The sequence below is a fragment of the Meleagris gallopavo genome, chromosome 7 (genome assembly GCF_000146605.3).
Source record: "Meleagris gallopavo isolate NT-WF06-2002-E0010 breed Aviagen turkey brand Nicholas breeding stock chromosome 7, Turkey_5.1, whole genome shotgun sequence".
In the NCBI taxonomy this organism is placed as follows: domain Eukaryota; kingdom Metazoa; phylum Chordata; class Aves; order Galliformes; family Phasianidae; genus Meleagris; species Meleagris gallopavo.
Genome location: NC_015017.2, coordinates 6,362,257 through 6,382,162, shown reverse-complemented (window position 1 = coordinate 6,382,162; position 19,906 = coordinate 6,362,257). Strand labels below are relative to the sequence as shown.

Genomic DNA, 19,906 nt, shown 5'->3' with positions numbered 1-19,906 from the left:
AATTCTGGTAATTTTTGCGTGGGATCGTTGGATGCAGGCTTACGTTTATTGCTGGTACAACTCAGTGCTACAAAACTTAAAAAATACTACAGATTGTTTTTGTTATGAGTTAAATATATGGTACAAGTAAATCAAGATGAAAAAAATAGCTTAGCTTTTCTTTTGTCTCTACACTTGTAACCTGTAACAAATTTTCTCAATTTTCTTGCTTTAGCACTTGGAAAATTCTTAATTGACTGGAAACAGGCACTATGCCAAAGCAATCCTTTGTGTAAACTGTGCCATTAATTACTAGCTTACATTAATTAAAGTAAATGCAATCATGGGGGCATGCTGGCAGTGTTAAAGTTAATGATCCAAGATATTCCTTAATGCACATTTGAAGTTCATTCAAGGGAGATTTTAAACTGTAGGAATTAGAATGAGATATACCATATGGCATTTTGGTTCACTGTGAAATGGCCCTTATAGGTTTCATGTCATCTTCTATATAGTCACTACAATTTCCAGTATAGTTCTTAAAAAAGCTTCTATTTCCACAAATAGATACTTTGATTTGTAAACTGCTTACACAGATGTTGACAAAGTCAAAATCCCAAATTACACTGAAGTGCTGCTTCAGTTTTGGGAACATCTTGTAGTGTGTACTGTTACTGGTGAGTTGCAGAGAGAGGAGTGAACTGTTGGCTAAGACAGAGGAGAGATTGTAAAATCACTGTTGTGCATTGAGATGAGTGGAATCAAGTCTAACTAACGTAGTACTTTTTTTTTTTTAAGACTTGGTAACTGCACTCAATTTTACCAGACTCAAGATACCATTTTATGATACAGAAAACTATATTCTCTGTATTACTACACTGGTTCAACACAGTCACTTTGAAAGAGTGGATTTGTATGAGTGGAAACTGAGAAGTCTGTCTCTTGTTTGCTTTGTAATTGTCACTGATGACATTCAGCTATGTCAGCCCAGACAGCTTTTTGGGCAGCTTCTGTAGGGATAATTTAAAGGTTTTAATGCCTTACACTAATGATAAAGCTGAACTTATGAGAGGACATTTGTCATTGTTTGTCTTAAAATTTTTAGTGCCTCTCTTCACGTGTCATTTCTGCCAGTCTTGGACAAATCTCAACAGCTGTGCAGCTCAAAACTTCTATCTAACTGTAATTTGTGCTCTGTGTCATCATAGTCGTAAACAATTTCTTTCATGAAGCATCCTTTTTAAAATGCTGCCAAGTGACAGTCCTGAAATACCAAGTTATCATGTGGGGACCAAAGCAAATTACACGTTCTATCTTACTGAATGAGTGCTCAAAAGGCAGAAATCATGTGTGGACCTCTTTCAAAGACCAAACAAGCTTTGTTAACAGCAGTATAGTTGTCATATTAGTGAGTTGCAGACCCAGGTCTGCAATCACTACTATTAAAGAAGTTACTGAGACAAGCTAATTGAAAGGACTGTTGAAGTTTATGTATTCATTTTAAGAACATATATAATGAAGTGTTGGTGAAATGTATATTTTTGGAAATGAAGAGCAAATGCATGCTAGCCTCTAGTGTAGTTTTATAGTATAGAATATATGGATTATAGAACGTAACTCTCTTAAGCCCACTAATTTTTTGATAAAATTGGAGTGTAATAATATAGATCACAGCAGTCTCTTAGGTAGGTTTTGTTTAAGAACCATACTGCCCAAAGCATAAACATGAAGTTAGTATTATATTTTTAATGTATATTATGACAATTAAAAAAAAGTATAGCCATAACATAGTGCATATTATGCAACCCAAATCCTGGTTATACCTGGCTTAAATCAAGAGATATCTTTGCTTTTTTTACTGCTTTTGTTGAAGGCATCCTGTTCTGAACAGGTGAAGATGAATTATGCTCACCTCCGTGTTTCAGTTCATTTCCCTTTGTCAGTGAAATGCACTGAACCTGATATTTATTAATAAAACAAGCTTGAGAAATTCTCTGCAATCACCTTTTTTTTTACTTCATGTTTAAATTACGTTACTGAGTGTAAGAGGCTATACTTATAAAGGGGCATGATTAAATAATATCATTGCTCCAGTGTTCTAGAAATTCTCCTTGTACCAAAAAGAACATCACTGCAAATGCTTCTTTGACAATGAACAGAGAATTAAACCACTGTATTACATTAATCTCTGTGATTAGGCTAACCTGTACCTTTATACAACTTGGTGGGAGCTGAATCTCAAAAGTGAACAGTGTCAGATTTCCTTCTTTTTAGTAAATGTTGAAGGGTGAGTAGTGGGCTCTACAACAATAGAGTTGAACAAAAATAGGGAGCAGAAACCTTAATCTACTACTCTGTTCTAGCAAATACATGTTATGTCCTTCCCTTCTAGAGCAGTGCATCCAAAGTCCTGAGCTACCCAGTGCTGTAGGAGCATGACAACAATACGTGCAATGGGAGATGCCTGTTGAAATTTGTACTGGCTCTCAACACAGCTGCTGAAGCTGATAACAGCACCCTTTTCCCCCAAATTCTTGCCACAAGATTTGCCTGGACTTTTATTTTGGTTAATTTAGGCTGTAGCTTTTCCAAGGCTGCTATTCTCTTGCATTTCTCCAAGAATCTCTTTCCAACTGTTGTTTTGGATTCAGTATTTTCCTTCAGGTTCAAACATTTACTGGGGAGCTGAACAACTCAAAGTGACACTTTAGCCCAAAGCACTCTGCAGAAATCCATGAGTGATTATACTTGTCTTGTAACTTCAGGAAGGAATGAGGAAAATGGGTCCTCGCTGAGGACGTGTTTTTTGGGTTGGCTGCCAGCAAATGATAAATCTTGTAAGTATATTTCACATAAAGCACTAATGAAATGACAGCGGCCTTATTAACTGTGCTGTAGTAAATAGCTACCCCATTTGAGCTGCTGGAGGGAGAAGTCAGGAGGAATGCCAGAAGCCAGTGATTTGCTGTGAAAGTCGAAGACGTGTGGATAGTGATGAAAAGAAATGAAGAAATGTCCTAGCAGAAAAACTGATTGAAACCTTGGTAGTCTTAGGACTCTTTAACTGTAGACCTATGAACTGCATAATGTTAACAGTGGGATTGATTTAAGAGAACAATGCAGGCAACAAAACACAGCACCTGCATGATTGAAGCCATTCTAAATGCAAGGATTTTTGCTGATATCAATACAGAAGGAATAATTTCTGATGAACTACATACTGGTAAAGGAGTTTTTCACTGCTGGTGTCTGGGATCAAAAGACTTGCTTTTAGCTCAGGCTTTTGATGAGATAGATTTCAGAGAACTTTATCATTTTCTGGTCCCCTGTGGTTTTCTATCAGGAGATAGGGTAATGTGGCCAGTATGGTCTTAATTGCCTTGCCTTTGTTATTGAAACTCAGATAATAACAAATACCTCTAACTATAGATAAATGAGTCTTAATTGTTAGGATACTTGTTTACCTGTTGTGCCTGTAAGGCTAGCATACATTTGCCTAATATACAGGACCATGGATCACTGACTTTTTAGAACTGCTTGTGTTTCCTCAAATCAATACTGATAATTTCATTCACGTGAAAGTGAAACTCTTGTGCATGTAGAATATAGTTCTGTACTGAATCCTTGATGATCTTTACTAAATGGTATTTCCCAGAAAGTACGTTTTTCAGATATACTGTTTATTTACTGCATGTCTGGTTACTCTTCACTGCTGCAGTGATTGCAGTGCAGCTGTATTTCTAGTATAGGTGGAAGAGCTTCAGAGAGAAACAGCTTCTCTGTGTCTCTCTGCTTCATGTGTTCTAGTTATCTCCTTCATAACTAGTAATTACACGTGGCTAAAGGACTCAATGCAATGCTCTGAGCACAGCCTGCCAGGTGCATGCAGCTCTGTTTCTTGTCACCTGCTCCTCTTACTTTCCGGTGTTTGTGTGTACATAATAGAAAGGTCCTAGCTAAGAAGGAATGTAACAAAAAGCTAGTTGAATATTTAAGTTAATCAGAACATGGCTCCTTGCACTTCTGTCTGCAGCTCTTCTCTTGGAGGTATTCCAGAGGCTTTGTGAGAGCTCTATGTAGCTTGTTGAAAGCAATGTGGTTGATGAAACTGTCCAGAGGCATTAAAAAGAAATGTTCAAGAATTGGCATAGGCTCCTAGAAGTATGTGAAAGTTAAGTAATTCAGTTCTGGTGCTCTAAATAACGTTCTGCTTCCCTTCTTTCTACACTGAATGTTTTTTCTCATTCCTAATAACATTCAGGGTTTCTAGTATTAATGGTTGCTTTCCTTTTGATAATGATGTTCATGTGCCAGTTTAACAAAAAGGAATTACAAAAATAGCACAAAAGAAAAACGGGTGAGGAGGTTGCAAAACACAGCAGAAAATCATGTTGTGGTAATGTTTTTTAATTATGTATGATTTACAGTGGTTTTGTTGTTGGAGGATTACACCTTATGGCATGCAAATAATTTAAACCAAAATTAATTTAAAAAGCAGGATCAACTTTGAACCAGAAATTGATAGTAGGAGGGACAGTAACATCATGGATAAATGGCCAGCTCAATGAGGCTATGTTCCTCATCTTTAAGTAATAATTAATATTTAAGTAAATATCTTGGAGGTGGTTGCAGGAAATAATTTAATAGGAATCTGTACTTGTGAGGCTTAAAAGCCTGTGTTGTTGGCTTGAGGTATTCAGCTATTTTTGCATCATCTCCCAGGACTGTTCTGTTGACTTGACTTGCATGTGTTCAGGTGAATCCCTTGTAAACTAGAACGTTTAGGGTGATGTGGCCTAACTTTGAGCCTAAATATTTTAACGTCACTGTTAGCATCTGTTTCACCTTTGTTTCCACTGTGGCTGTACTGTACAATAGCTTTAATTCTTAGTGCCATTGAAAGAATAGTAGGAAGATTTAGATTACTAGTTAGGGTTATATATGCAACTTGGAATTTATCTTGGTGTGTGTTCATGACTATTAATAGGAAATTAAAGAAGCTGTGCTGTAATTTCCACATCTTATGAGTTATTCTGTTTGAATTTTAGGCTTCTACCTGGAGGTTCTACATACTGAGAGAAAGCTGTAAGAAGAATGGATAGAACAAGTCGCCTGATTTCTGTGAGTTTTACTAGTACTCTCAAAACCTTCAAGACCATAAACAAGAGCTTAACTAGTTAAATACCTTCCAGATCATATAGTGAGATGTATATAACCAAGTAGTCTGTTATTCAGTTGTGAAAGTGGGCAAACACTACTGCCTGTAGTTCGGAATTAATGTCTTTTCCAAATTGCTTTGGGAGGCATTTCTTAGCCAAAGAAAAGGATAAATTATGTTAACTACTAGCATAACTGCTAATGGCCTATATGCCTATTTGCTGAATTGGGGAATGTGAACTGCATTGAGATGCATTATTACTCCAACTAATGCAAACTCTTTTTTAACATGCTAACTAGAAACTCTTACTCCACTACTACTTCCCTTAGCCTAAAGGATAGTGACACGTTCCTAGTTCTCAATTGCTTCTTTTGGACTTGTGGTCACTTGTTCTGTTTTTTGTTTAGTCTGAACTTTCTGTTTTGGGCTGGTAGCATAGGTATATTTTGGTTGTATTTATATCAGCTTGAGAGGAACACGATGGCTGCAGCTGCTTTTAAGTAAAGATGTAGAATGGGGCGACTGAGCTTATTTCCTCTTGATTGTCTAGGAGAATGGGTCTGGGATAATAGGTAGAGAGTTATACATTAAGAGCATTGTTTGAAGATGAAGCAATTCCATGGCTTAAACAAGTAAACAAACACAGGCTCAATTGTAAGATGTTACGTTTTCAGTATAATTGATTTGCTTTATCCATGAAGTCTTTCCCTTTTAGAAGGTGGTATCATGGGTAAAATAAAAGCTAAATATTTTTAGGGTTACAGTAGACCACATCAGGAAATGGCTGATGCTTGTGCACACAAAGGCAGAGGATTTAGGAATTGGTGTGTACAAAAAACATGCTGTTTTGAGATTAGAAAAAAGGAGATGGGGAAGTGAATGACTGTTTCTGTGAAAAGAGCTAAAAGGTTATTTCTCTTTAACAAAGATTCTGACAGTAATGTTAAGCCAGCCGTTGTTATTGAGGCATTTAATTCTGCTTCAAAATTTACGTAGCTTTCTACTTCAAGGTCTCCAAGTTTTCATCTGTTTCTATTTGTGGAGGGGAATGTATCTCAGACCTAGATCCTTAATGTAAACCAGTATAGCCCTACTTATTCAGTATTGTTGAGACTGCTTATGTCATGACTCAACAAAAATTACTGTCCTGTAGTTTGTCAAGCATTTCCTTTCTGGGGATTTGATTCTAAATCTAGCAGCAGGTTACACCCCCTTCTTAGCAGACTCTAAGGGATTTTAGGGATAGTTTTTAGTAAAACTTGAGAAAAACAAGGTGTATATACATGAATATGAAAGAACTGTTTTGTGAAATCCTTGTCATGAATATGAAGAGGTGTAGAATGAAATGGATTATGGTTTTCTGGTAATACTTGCGACAGTTATAGGTATTTTAAAAACCTAAAATAGTTACGTAGCAGAATATGTGAACAGAACATAAGGTATGTTTAAATGTGTTTAGTTGCTTTTTGTTTGTTTGTTTTAAGGCACCTGCTTGCTTCAGATCCTTAATGCATTACTGTTTTATTATAAAATTAATACCTTATCTTCTCCTTCCTTGAAAGAGACTTCTGTCACCTGTAAGTGGCTTGCTTAAGTATTCTTATTCCTCAGGGAAAAGGATAAATAAATCACTATCCAGGAAGCAACTTGAAGTCAGAATTTAACATTCCGTATTTAGTTCACCTGGGAACAAATTTAAGAGAAGGCTAGTTGGTGTCTCTTCAGACCCAGTACGCATTCTAAACCATATGTTAATTCATTGTTTTGTGCTTTGTTACCACAGCATATGTTAATTCATTGTTTTGTGCTTTGTTACCACAGCTATACATTGTAGATGTCCATGAACTTGCAGAAAAACATCTTTGGAAGAAGTCTGTGCAGACATGTACAGTGTTAGATTCTTTCTGATGTGCTCTTTGAAGGTCATTGTCAAGTGGTCAATAATTAATAATGTATGTGTCTGCCAGGGAAGTAGACCTGATTACCCTTGATGTGCCTTACAGATCAATGTTCCTAATTCCCCTGCTGTTCCTCCCACATGGAATAAAGGGTAGGAGCTGTTCTCAGGCTGCATCTTTTTTACTTGGCTTATTTTTGGGAGATGTCTTCCAGAAGCTGTGAACTTCTCTAGCAGCCCTGCATTTAAATAAGGCTGCTTGAAAGACCAGAGAGGAAAAGATCAAAGCCACCAGCTCTGCAGATTCTAAACTGCTTTTCTCTCAATCTTTTTTCATAAAACCTCATCAATCCTATCCAGCATTCTGCAGATGACTGCAAATGCAGTCGTAAGTCAGCCTGTTGGCCCAGATATTTTCTTTACAGGTGGGTATGTTGATCCAACAGGTACTGATATCTCTAAGTGTGGGAAAAATCACAAGGTATTGTGAAACTGTAGTCAGATTGTGTCTATGCTCATATGCTGTTTCTTGGCTGTATTCCTTTCATTACTGGGGGTGTCATTTTTCCTTTGTAAACATGCTTTCATTTCCCATTGAACTCAGATTTGAAGGTCCATTATTTTTTTTTTTATCTGGGCCACTGGTTAAATGCTCCTTTAGAAGGAAGTTCTAAGGCAATGATATGATAAGAGGAATTGTGATGTAGGTTGCCATCGGTTTTTCCTGTTTGATTTATATAGCAGTAAACACCTAAATGGTAACTAATAGAACAAATGCCTGTTGTTCATCGAGCGTTGGTTTTTAATTAGTATTTCTAAATACACTGGTATCCTTAAAAAAAAAAAAAGTGTCTGTAAGCATTCTATTCTGGGTTTCAGCAAGGATTTCCTTTATGTATGTATAAACAAATGCAGGAAGAAAAGTCAGTAGTGAGATTGGGTAGGTACAGTTAATTACTTAATTGGTAGTGTTTTAGAAATTATGCTCCCTTACAACCAAGTGTTCTCGTTGTACTGCATCCTAGCTTGATGTTCCTACTTGGAAATGTCAAATTCCTCAGAGTATTTGAAAGGAAACGATTGCTTTTTGTGTGTATTTGAAGACTTCATCTGTATTACTGCTGGTTTTCACTTAAGAATTACCAAATGACCATGCAGGAAGTAGTAATAGAGATTAACTAGTAGGGAGTACGTAAGTGTTCATGCTGTTCCCCATTTAATACTTGCATCTGTGCATGCTTTGGTACAATGTCCTCATAGAAAATGTGAACAGAACGTTAATATGTAGCAAGTTCTTCAGATGATATGAACTCCCAACACAGTGTTGGGCTTAATCCTTTACCTGTCTATATACAGGTGAGCGGTACAGAATTTATTGTATTGAAATAGTGGCTTGTTATGAAAGTGTTAAGGCTAATCAGTCTAAAACATTCACTACAAATGGATCGGAAAATTTCCTGCTTTAGTTCCTGGGAAATGAACACTAATTTTGTTTGAGAGATTAATTCACTGCCTGTTCTCAGGCTATTAATCCCCCATCAGCAAGAGTTTTCTGGGTTTGAGAACAATTCAGTGTGTAAACTGGAAAGGTTCTGGGTTAGTTGCATTTGTCTTCCTTCTGGCTATATTTTATGCACATACTTGTAGTATTTATTTCTTTTCTGATTTAGTAGCTAAAGGAAAAGAAAATCATAGAACAGTGTAGGAAACTTTCATTGGTTATATAAAGGATGTTTGGAAAGCGACTCAAGGTTGTTTCTGCTGGTTGCCAAACACTTCATTTATCACCTACTTGCTCATCTACAAATGTCAGTGGGATGAGGTTTATTCTCTTATACTGATTTTCACTAGGCCATGGGCTGGCTTTTTAGTCTGTAATGTCCAGGGCTGAGTATCTACCACATAGTCAGAGGCTGAAAACTTCATGCTTATGCAAACATGTAACAAGAAAGAAATCTATCTGGGAGAGATGCTGGGATGATTCTGCGCTTCATCTGAGCAGTGGTACCATAGATGCTTGATCTTGGATTATAAGAGAATCAAACAGGAATATGTGGAGTGATAATTTGTGTTAGATGACAATACTTAGTGCCGAAGACCAAGTACTTTTATGAATTTTGACCTACTCTAAACATAAGGCTACAAGAGGCTGTTTGATGTAACTATAGATGTTTCTCAGAGCGTAGCTTGAAATTTACTCTCAGGCTAATGAAACATTGAGGATTTGATTGTTATTAGTTGCTAGTCTGTGCGTAGGGGATCATATTAACGAAAACAAACTGTTTAAGATATTTCTGATGTGACAGGTTTAGTCAGACTAACGCGTTCTCTTTTCATGCTTGCAGAGTGCCACCTGCATGCCTGCTTTTAGCCTTGAGAAGTGGCTACAGCTACTAATGAAGAGCTGATAATTTTCATTCTTGAAGTATTTTGCTTAGGCTTACTTTGCAGTAGCAGGCTTATGCTTGAAAATAGAAACTTGTCAACATGATCTATGCCCTGCTGGTATCTGGTCCTCTTAGACCAGAGCCGGCTGTCATACTATAAGTCATATGGTCTATAATTCAGCAAGCCAAGAATTGCCACAATGTCTTCCGGATTAAAAGCCTGGTCTGCAATTTGTGATTTTTTTTTTTTTAATTCAAGCTTTTAGTGACTTAAGCTGATAAACAGTAGCAAGGTGACAAAGGTAGTTACGCAAAATATACTTGTAGAAATTAGTCTTCGTTTCCTGAAGTTTCCTGACTGTACTCTGCAGACTTCGGTAAAATGAATATAGCTTCATGTGTGGTGATCAAAGGAGCAATACTAATACAGTGTTACTTTTTAAAATAATGGATAATTTATATTTTGCGGTGGTTGCCTGTAAGCACTTTTGACTAGATTACAACTGTATTAAGGAAAAAGCATGGTATGGTTTGTGTTGAGTCAGTCCCAGTCTGCTGTTGATATTAGAAAAGGAGAAAAATAGTTGATGTTTTTCTTGTTACTTGTTTGTTCATATGCTCTAGGTGGAAAAAGCTAAACCTAAAGAGGACAGACTAGCTTCTCCTTAAGCTCTACTTGTTTTGCTCTCCTTAACTTTCTCTTTTTCCCCTCCCTGGCAGCAAATAAAACATTGCTCTGGCTCATAGTGCTGAGCATGGCAGAAAGAAAAAAGCGGTCTGCCTTCAGTAAGAAAGAGTTTTCAGCTGGAGACTAGAGAGGGTGAGGTGATGTGAGGATTATGTGTAATAAGATCTGCCGCAAAGTAAATACCATACAAAATGGCACTCAAAGTGAAACACAGCCAAGATTTACTGAAGGCAAAAATCAATGAGATGAATCGAGGCAACTAGGTGCCAAAGGAGACTGCTGTTCATGTTCAGGGTATTTCTCAGATGACAGTGTGCTATTTTTCTTCGGCAAAGAAGGACTTGTGTGCGTTTACTTGTGCCCTGTCAAGCAAAAGAAATGAAAATGTTTGGGCTGTGATATGAAGGTTCTGGCAAGGAAAACATTAGCTCAAATGCTTGAGATGTATTTCTTCAACTTCAATAGAAATTGCAAAGGAAAAGTAGTAAAGTAACTTACAGAGACAGCTTGGATGTGAATGGATAAGGCATTTGCTATTTTTAATGCTTAAGATACAATTTCACACAGTTCAAACATGCTACTCATATGTGCACCCATTCTCTCTAAAGAGTAGAAGGTACAAAAAATAGAATTGCTTTATACTGCATTGATATGCTAACAGCTTTTTGTTATGCAAATGCCTGCGTAATATCAAAACCCAATTTGAGCTTTTCTCTTTAGGGATGGAGTATTATAACGGTTACTTGATGTAGTGAATTCTTTATTGAATACACTGCTTTGCATAGATACTGTGTGATAACAAGTTCCTGTGATCAGTTATAATTGTGGCTGCCCTGATTTATCTCCCTAAGACATCCTATAAAATGCATGAAGTTTTGGTGCAGTTAGATCCTAGATTAGTCACTCCTTACGCTGGTGTTGCAATGGAGTTTTACATTAGGCTTTCTGATTTACACAGTAGAGATGTCTGTATATAAACATGACAGAAAAATTCAGTAATTAAAATAAAAATAGGGGTAAACTACTCAAGATTTTCCAGGTAGGAGAGTTTGTTCTAGGAACTAAGTAGCTTAAGTTTGAGAAAACTTCAAGTTGTCTTAACGTTTTTATAGTTGTCAAGACTTATAGATGTAATTGGCTTGAAGATCAAAACTGTTGCATCTGTAGGGTTGCTTTGTATAAATAGTGTAAATTTCTTCAATCAATATGCTTTTGCAGTAACGTTTTATCCTGGGAGATCACTTGAGGATGGCTGAAATTTTATGGCTCTGATAAGGTTAAATCCAAAAACTTCAACAGTACTTTTACGAATTTGGGGCTAGTGTTTTGCCCTGCTGATCTAATGTTGTGTGTCAGCGTTCCCCTGTGAAACGTGTTAATCCTGAAAAAGAGAAGAACTATGAAAATAATATCTATTTGTAGTTCAGCTGTTCTTAAATGTCTATTACTGTGTACTTGTTTTGTGCTCTAAAATTACAGTATGGGGCAATCTTACAGCTACGTCCTTCTCAGCAGCTTCGTTATAGTTGTGTTATCTTGGAAGTAGATCCTACTTGATCACTTTCTGGTCTTGTACACCTTTTTCCAGTTGGTGTTACTAGTCTCTTATGTGATTTAAATTCATCTAGAGTTGGCAAAATGTTAAATGTGTGTGGAAATATTAATGTTTTAACTAGATAGTAAAGTACTGCATGTATGTATATTGGAGAAATTAACATTAATATTCGGATGAGGCTGTGAATAGCTGAAGAATATTTAGTTAAAAAGTGTGTGAGATGTACTTGTCAAGGTTGTCTTCATACTCTTCCATTGGAACTACAGCAATGTTGTGGAGAAGTTCCTAGCTGTCTGGAAATATGGCAAGTGAATAAAAGATGTCAAGTAGAGGAGTTAACTTGATTTTGTTTGCTTGTGATTCTTATTTTTGTTAGATGAATTTTATTTACTTCTTGCAAGATGAGTGTAGACCTGATCTTTAAATGAACGGGCAAATAGAACTCAAACAGAACTTTGCTTTTAAAAATTAATTCCTAAATGTAAGGGAAAATCTCTACTCTTTTTTTTTTTTTCTCCTGTAGAAACAGTTGAATGCTTCTTTTGTTTCACTAAATGCAAGGTTTAGTGTTGTAGTAAATATGAAATTAAAACGAGAATTGCAGTGTTGTGGAAGTTGACCTGTAGCAATCCAGTGGTTACGTGGCTATGTGTATCTGGTGACTGCTCATTTTCGATGTCTCAGTATGTTTTTTAAATACTGAAAGCCGAACTGCTTGGATCATAAAACAGTGTCTAGCCTAACAGCCTCAGCCAGGGACTAGCATTTAAATCATTCAAGTTCGAAAGCTAAAGCTCGCTTCTGATAGCGATGAGTGGAGCCCACTGAGGCAGGTGAAAAGGTGCCTGTGAATACTAAGAGAGCAGTAGAAATGACTAATGAGGACAAAATCAATAAATTGCAGTGTAATATTTTATAAAATTCACTAAGTAAAAAGCCTGTATATCTCTAATGGAATGCAACTTTGTATTAATGCTAAATGTTTTTATGCTTTGGAATAAATTAGTTGGAAGTCAATTGAATAACGACTGTGATTTGCCAGAGTGCTATTGCATGTAACTTTTGGTAGTCTGTTTTCTACACTAGAAAATCCGATGAGCTCATTGAGGGTGTTAAATTCTAAAAGTTAGGTGTATGAGGGAGATAGTAGCATCTGAATAAACAGTTATAATTAGTATTTCCAAAAACTTACTCTGTTTTTACTTGAACAGGTGAACTGAAAACTCACTAATTAAACCAGGCTGTCTAATTGCTCTCATACTAATTACAAGCCGGATGCTTTTACCTTTTAAGACAAACTTGAGTAAGTTTGATCCATAATAAAGAATAAATCTCTTAGACATGCCTCTGTTAAATGAAGTTCCGGTGAAAACAGGCAACCTAGATTAAAAATGGGATTCTACCCATGTTTAGCACAACACAAGTGATAAGGTTATGAAGCATTAATTCTTCCTTATGAGACTGCATTCAACCCTGTGGGAGTGTTGTGGTGCCAGTAATACTGGTCAGGGAACAGTGGAGCTCGATGTGTGTGTACTGGCAAGTTGAATAAAATGGATGCAAGGCAGTGGGCTGTGCGTGTTAGAATCATATCTGAAGCTTGTGAACAGATGTTTTGACTTAAATGCAGTGAAGTTAAATGCACATAATAGAAATGATTTGTTTTTACCTTGTGTATGAAGCAATTGTGCTCATGATTACTTGTGAATAAAGAAGAAAATCCCTATGCTCTTTGTCTGTAGCTCAAGCAGTGGCTTTCTTCCCTTTTCTTTAATTGACTGGGACAGTTAAAGTGTGGAATATCCTTTTATGTGAGAATGTAGGTACAGAAGTGATTAAATGGCACTTGTCAGTGGTGTTGACCCTGATATCTTTGTGAAACACAGAGGTTATCTGGAAATTTGAATTAGTTGATGTGTTTCTGCAGCTCGTGGGAATTGTTCTAACTTATGCCCTGCGGAAGGATTGCCTAGATTGAGCTTCCTAGACAATATGAGACGCAGGGAGGGAGGGGGAAGGGAAATGTAGTGCTCTTGCTGATGCTAGACCTATGCCCAGGCATTGCTGGGGAATGGATAATGCAGGCTGCAAAGCACAGCCTGCTCTATCCTGTTGCTTGCTTCAGAACAGCGTTAAAATTTCCTGATGTGTTATGTCTGCAAAAGGTCTGTGCTTCTTTCGTTTGAAGGCTATTAGCCAACATAAGCTGTCAAGAGTTTTACTTTTTCAAGTAATGGAACAGTTAACTATAAAGTTAGTATTCTGATCCAAAATCTTAGTATAGCAAGATGATACTTGAAATGCCACTTGTAGCATTGTGCCTTTATCTGGCAGAACAAACTGTTCTTTTCAGCATTAGTGTTTACTGTGAGATCTGGAAGAATTTAGGTATCTCTTGGTAGCACTTGATCACTTAGGCAGTGCCACTAGGCTGATAACATTCCAAGCACGATCTTTCTAGAATATTCTAACAGTCTGTTTAATAAATAAAAGCCTGAAATGTTTCTTTAGGTATAAATAGATGTGCTGTTATCAAAGCCATTCAAAGCCAAAGAGTGTTCTGGTGTTTCAAAAAAGGTGTTCTGCTGGCTGATAGGATCCATGGGATTATGACAGCCCACACAACTCTCAGAGGTAAAATTTAAAAAACAAACAAACAAACAAAAAAAACCAACTTATTAGTGACAGCGTGCTATGTGATGAATGCTATAAATCAAGCAAATAATGGAATATGCTTGCATTTAATTTCCCTATTCCTTTTTCAAAAAGGAAAAAGGCAGCTTCTGCTTGTGTTTTAAATGAAATTAAGTACATGAAATCTTGCAAGGAATTCCTATCATAATAGGGTTCTCTTCTCACCTAGTAGTACCTAAGAGATATCAGAGGACAAAAATCTACTAATATTTGAGTTATAATTACACTAATGTATAAACTATTCATTAGCAAGCCCCTTTCTGTTTCAGATTTTGAAAGCAATGTTTTCCAAGTATGTTTTTTTCGCAGAAGTGAATTTCAGACAAATTTCATTAAGTTTAATACAGAATGTTATTTCAAGGAGTTTCCTTGAAAGTATTTTTTTCTTTTCAGGTACTCTCAGAGGAAATAAAGTGCTGCTTATTTTTCAGTACTAAGAAGCAAACATAACCTTGCAGAATATATGGTTTGATGCAAGAATTGGCTCTCAGTAAAGGTGGTTTTTTGAGATCAAACAGTTAAGTTTACTATAAATAGTCTTCTGGGGGTGTTTTCATCATTAGCTTTTATTGGGCACTTGTACATTTATTGTAATTATGATATGCATTGAAACTTTAGAGCAAGTACATGGATTAATGAAGTCCTCAATATTGTTTTTGTTGTGCATGCTTATTACCAAGATGCTCCTGTAGGCATTTAGTTTACATTACATAAACCAATTTGCTTGGGGGCAGTGTTGTCAAGAGTCTCTGCTTTGGCTTTTGGATGCACTTTCTACACACCTGACCCAGCCATGTGGAAGTATGAGCGAGTCCTTGATTTATTACTCAAAATCACTGCAGTAATGACACTAAATTCTATGTAGTTTGGAGACACTTAAGTAAGGAATAATTTACAGATGTTCACGGAAGAAAAACTCATCCTTGTGATTCAGTCTCTAGGATATAAGCAGTGTGGATTTTGAAGATGAAGCTGATGAAATGAAAGATAGTGATGATTTTACTGCCATTTTTGAAAGAATGTAACACTAAGCATTGAGTTGTTTTTTTTTTCCCTTGGGCATATTTCCCTGCCAGGAGATGTGAGATGCTGCAGCAGTAAAAAAGTTCTTTCATGCTGTGTATAGGAGAAGTGATCTTCAAATTGATGTGACACTCCGTCATACTTCATAAATCTCCTTCTTCTTGCTGTGAAGCAGTGCTAATCATAACAGTTAAGATGAATGGAAATATTTTTAATATTTTAATCTCTGCAAGTATGAAATAATGCTTCACCAGGCCGGAATGGGAAGTGTTGTCAGTTGATGATAGTTAATGCAAGCTGGAGACTTCTTGAGCCAAATAATCTAGTATGACCAGACTGTATGTGTTAACTGGAAAATGTCTACTTGCTTATTATGTCCCCAGATCACTTTTAGTGCTTTTAGTTTAATGTATAAAAAGTGTTTTGTTTCAGCCTGTGTATGTTGCTGAGCTTGTAGGCCTATTCCACAAATTGTCCTCTATGAAAAGGAAATATATCCTACATTTTTCAATCTTCACCCCCAAACGATAGTCAGAAAGTACTAATTTTTCATCTTAATTTTTGGAATGATTTCAGGACTTTCCATTAAGTGGTCTTATTGCTTTTATTCCCTTCAATTATCTAGTGTGCTAGATTCATTGGTCCATAACCACTTAATTTATAAGTGAGATTTCTGTAGCTTTACAGAATATTTGCCTGCCTTTTTATTGCTCCTATATTGAAAATGCTTTTTGTGCTAACAAATAAGTTTTATGGCAGTAGCAGACATGCTGACTTAGAAATATGTTTTTAAAAATTAATTCTGTATTTTCATTTGCTTCATTTCCTTGAATTTCTAAGGATAACACTGAGAAAGGTATTGGAACAGTTGGTGCTGTGCAAAACAGTGCCAGATGCTGTTTACATAATATTTAGTGCTATTCCTTAAACATGGAATGTCATGTGCCAATTTTCTAGGAGCAGACTTCTTTTTTTTTTTTTTTCCAGTGCTGACGTTCTATCATTCAGCAACTTGAACCTGGATTTCTGTGTATTAACATCAATAAAAAACAGTTATAAGTTTAATTTTGAGTAGAAGCTTCATACTTTGCTTTTAGGGTAAAGGTTTGACTCAATTTACAAAATAGCCTTTGTAACGTTCAGTTTTGTGGAAGCTCTCCCATCAATGGAGAGTAAAAGTATATTTAACTTGATGGGAAAAATACCTTCCTATCCTCTTGCATCTGTAGAGCTATAAGCAGGCACTTAACATTTCCAACAAGATTGCTGATAACAGCGACTGGTTTCTTTGCAAGATGCAACAAATGCTGCTAAAGAGAACTTAAATATGTTCTTTTAAATATGTAAAAGTGCATCATCAAAATCCTTCTGCACTTAGTTATTTGGTCTCCTGTTTCATACCTAAGAGCACCATCATTTATGTGTTGTTGGTTGTTTCTTCTTTCTGGAGAGGGCTGGAGTGAACAGATTTAAAAGCCACAAAAAAATACCTCAGCTTCTTCTTTTTCACAGTTTAAAAAAGAATATTATGCCTTCAGTGAGGCAGAAATCTTATTTCCAGTGTTCTTCATGGTGACAACAAGTCAGAACTGAATTTTCCTGCAGATTTTTTTATTGTGACAGTTGTAACACCAGCTGTGATTCCCAAGTTAGTTGTGGAACCCTTGCTGTGGCCATCAGCTGTCTATTGGTCAGCTTGAGAGATGATGCTTGAGCTGAAGCTGTGGATGAGCAGCAGGAGGGGGAGATGCAAGGAGGAATGTTGCCAAAGATAGTGATCTGAACTGCTATTGATAACAAAAAAAAAAGTATGTTGCAAATGTCTTCTAATGGAAGGAAGGTGGTATTATATGGCATTCTAAATTAATTTTTTTGGTTCTAGAAGTGTCAACCATTTTCATGGATTGTCAGGTGCAGCACAGGAGGGTTTGTGAATTCCTAGTCCTGCTCTCCCCTTTTATCTATTTCCTCTTAATTCTGTGCTGCCTTACTCTTTCTGTAAATGAGCACCGTTTTGCTTCCCCTTGATTCTTTGAGTGATGTGAGAAAGCTGCTAGCATGCTCCCGTTGATTCTGAGAGCATCTTGAAGTAAATTAAGTGAATGACCTGACCACACAGAGTAACTTTTAAATCAGGAAGAAGTCAAAGGAGAAGTCTGCTGATAAATTTGTGAGTAGAGTTTTTAACTGGAGAAAACAGCATACTCTCAGTTAATTCTGCTAGTGTTTTGGGGGCGGTATCTAAAAATACTGTGCTAACTTAGCAAATATTTTCGCTTGACTGCAACAAAACTTAGAGCTCTTCTGTTTCCTTTAAGGCATCCTCAGGCTGGTAAAAGCTATTCCTTATTGCTATTGCGTACAGATCTGAAGACTAGGTTAATGAGTTGCAGAAGATTTGGAGCATTTTCTCAGCCAGTGTACTTCGTGTCTGTCTGAATGCAACTTGCTTACTGTTTTGGGCCATGTCTTGTGCTACTGGAATTCTGCTATGTAGCTCTACCTTTGCTGTTCAAAGAAAAATATTTGTGTTTTTGAAAGTTTGCAGAACATTAGGCAGTTCTTCATGGCAAGTCCTGATCTCTAACAGTAATTGCACTGCAGTTATCCTAAACTTGTCTAATTATGTTTGTGCATCTTAAACTGAGTATAAATTCTCGATCAGTTAGAAAGAAATTAAGTCATTAAGTTACGTTTTAGGAGCCAAAGCAATATTGTACAGTGACTGGATGGTCTTGTGCAGACATTGACAGCTGTGAAAGTAGTGGCACCCAACTCCTGCTATTCTTCTAGTTTTACTGCAGCCAGTGCCATCAAAATCATGAATCCTATGAGTTAAACTGAATTAAAAAAAAATTTCTGTAGGGGGAGTATCCTTGAAATTATGATAAACTCAAAACCTGTTGAGAAGTATATGTGATTTGAAAGGATGCATCTTCATTAGTGAAACTTAAAAATGGAGTTCAAGACAAAGCCATATTCTTTCACAACGTATTCCCTGTGTGCATAATTTAAATGCTAATTGTAATCCCTATAAGTGACTTCTAAACGAGACATGAAGCTGTAGTTGTTTTGAGAGTAATAGAATTTCACTGTTGCCTGTTATCTGATGAGCTTTCACAGAACCAGTATGAAAAAAATGCTTAAATAAGAAGACATACTTGAACAGCTCATGACTAGGAAAGTTTTCCAGCTGTTTCATGGAATTTGAAGTTCTGAAGACATAAAGTGTCTTGGTGCTGGGTGTTTGTTTCTATAGAAGTCGTCTGTTTGCTTGTATGACTTCTATATGCTGAAGGCACTATAGTGTAGTTCGTGGCCAGGTAAAAGTAAGAACCTAAGAATGGGGATAGGAAAGTGGTGTAAGACAACTAACAAAAAGTACTTTGTGTTATTGTACCCTATAGGAGCAAGCAGTGAGACTGTTACACAGAAGTAAGAGGTGACATTCTTGGTCACAAAAACATGCATGAAGAAACTTGCTTTCTGTGCTGCCATTTTTATCTTCCTGTAACTGCTGTCAGTACTCTGTATGGGTTGAGAAACCTATATTCAATCCTGAATTAAGTGCTCAGTTATGTACTGAACACAGAGTTTTCTGCTTTTGAAAATTCTTAGAGAATTAGGTTTAAATGCTGCTGAAACCATGAGAGCTGTGTGGTGTGTGATAGTAAAAACAATACCAATAATTAAGTACTTTGGAGTGTCACTTGTAAGCCAATTAATGAGTTAGCCACTGTGTTCTGGTAGATAAGACCTCACCACTACTTATCACTAAACATCTGTTTTATATAGCCATCTTGAACATAATTTATTTTTTCTCCTTTTTTTTTTTTAAGTTCTGTGGTAATGCAAGCCTGAAGTCTTGTTTTTTTGATCTGTTTCTAATATATCTGGTAGGAAAAAAAGAACAGGATTTTTTCTTTCACAAAATATTGGTTTAACATGAACTGCTTCTTTGAGGTTTTTTTCTCTGGCAGTGCCCGGAAATTGGATGCACAGAAGGGTTGTTTTCTCCCACTCCTTCACAAGTTTCTTAAAAATTCATGTTGCTAGCTGAGCAGGTGTTGTTATAATTGAATTAATTCTGAACAAATCCTGTCAAGCTTTGATACCAGGTTAACCTCCAATCTTATTCTATAGTTGAATTGATATGGTTTGAAAGGTAGATCAAATCTCTTGAGTTGAACTTAATCAGTTTTCTCAAATAATAAATGACTATATGTAACAAAATAAACAGTATGGACTACAAACCAAATCTCATCTGTGGAACTCTCCAGCTATGAGATAAAGCGTGCTTGAATGATGTGTTAAAGTACTATGTGCAATTTATCCAGTTAAGTATTTTCTCATTTGCCTAGACATGTTTGTTCAGTGAGATACTAAGCTGTAATGACACTGGTGCTGTAGGAAAAGAGAAGATAGATAGTTTCTTTTAGAGCCTGAATTTACTGCTGTGTTAATACAGCCCTTCTGAGGACAGCTTCCAGAAATGCTTCCTCTGTATTTTTCAGGGGTAGGCTAC

The 19,906-nt window shown here is 36.5% G+C and overlaps 1 protein-coding gene across 1 annotated transcript in view; it reads left to right on the top strand.

Annotated features, from left to right (window-relative positions):
• Positions 1 to 19,906, top strand: part of TFPI (tissue factor pathway inhibitor) — a 148,839-nt gene that overhangs the window by 10,786 nt on the left and 118,147 nt on the right. The window contains exon 3 of the mRNA XM_031554130.1: positions 5,028 to 5,100. The gene's annotated coding sequence lies outside the window, so the exon portion shown is untranslated. The remainder of the gene's footprint in view (positions 1 to 5,027; positions 5,101 to 19,906) is intronic.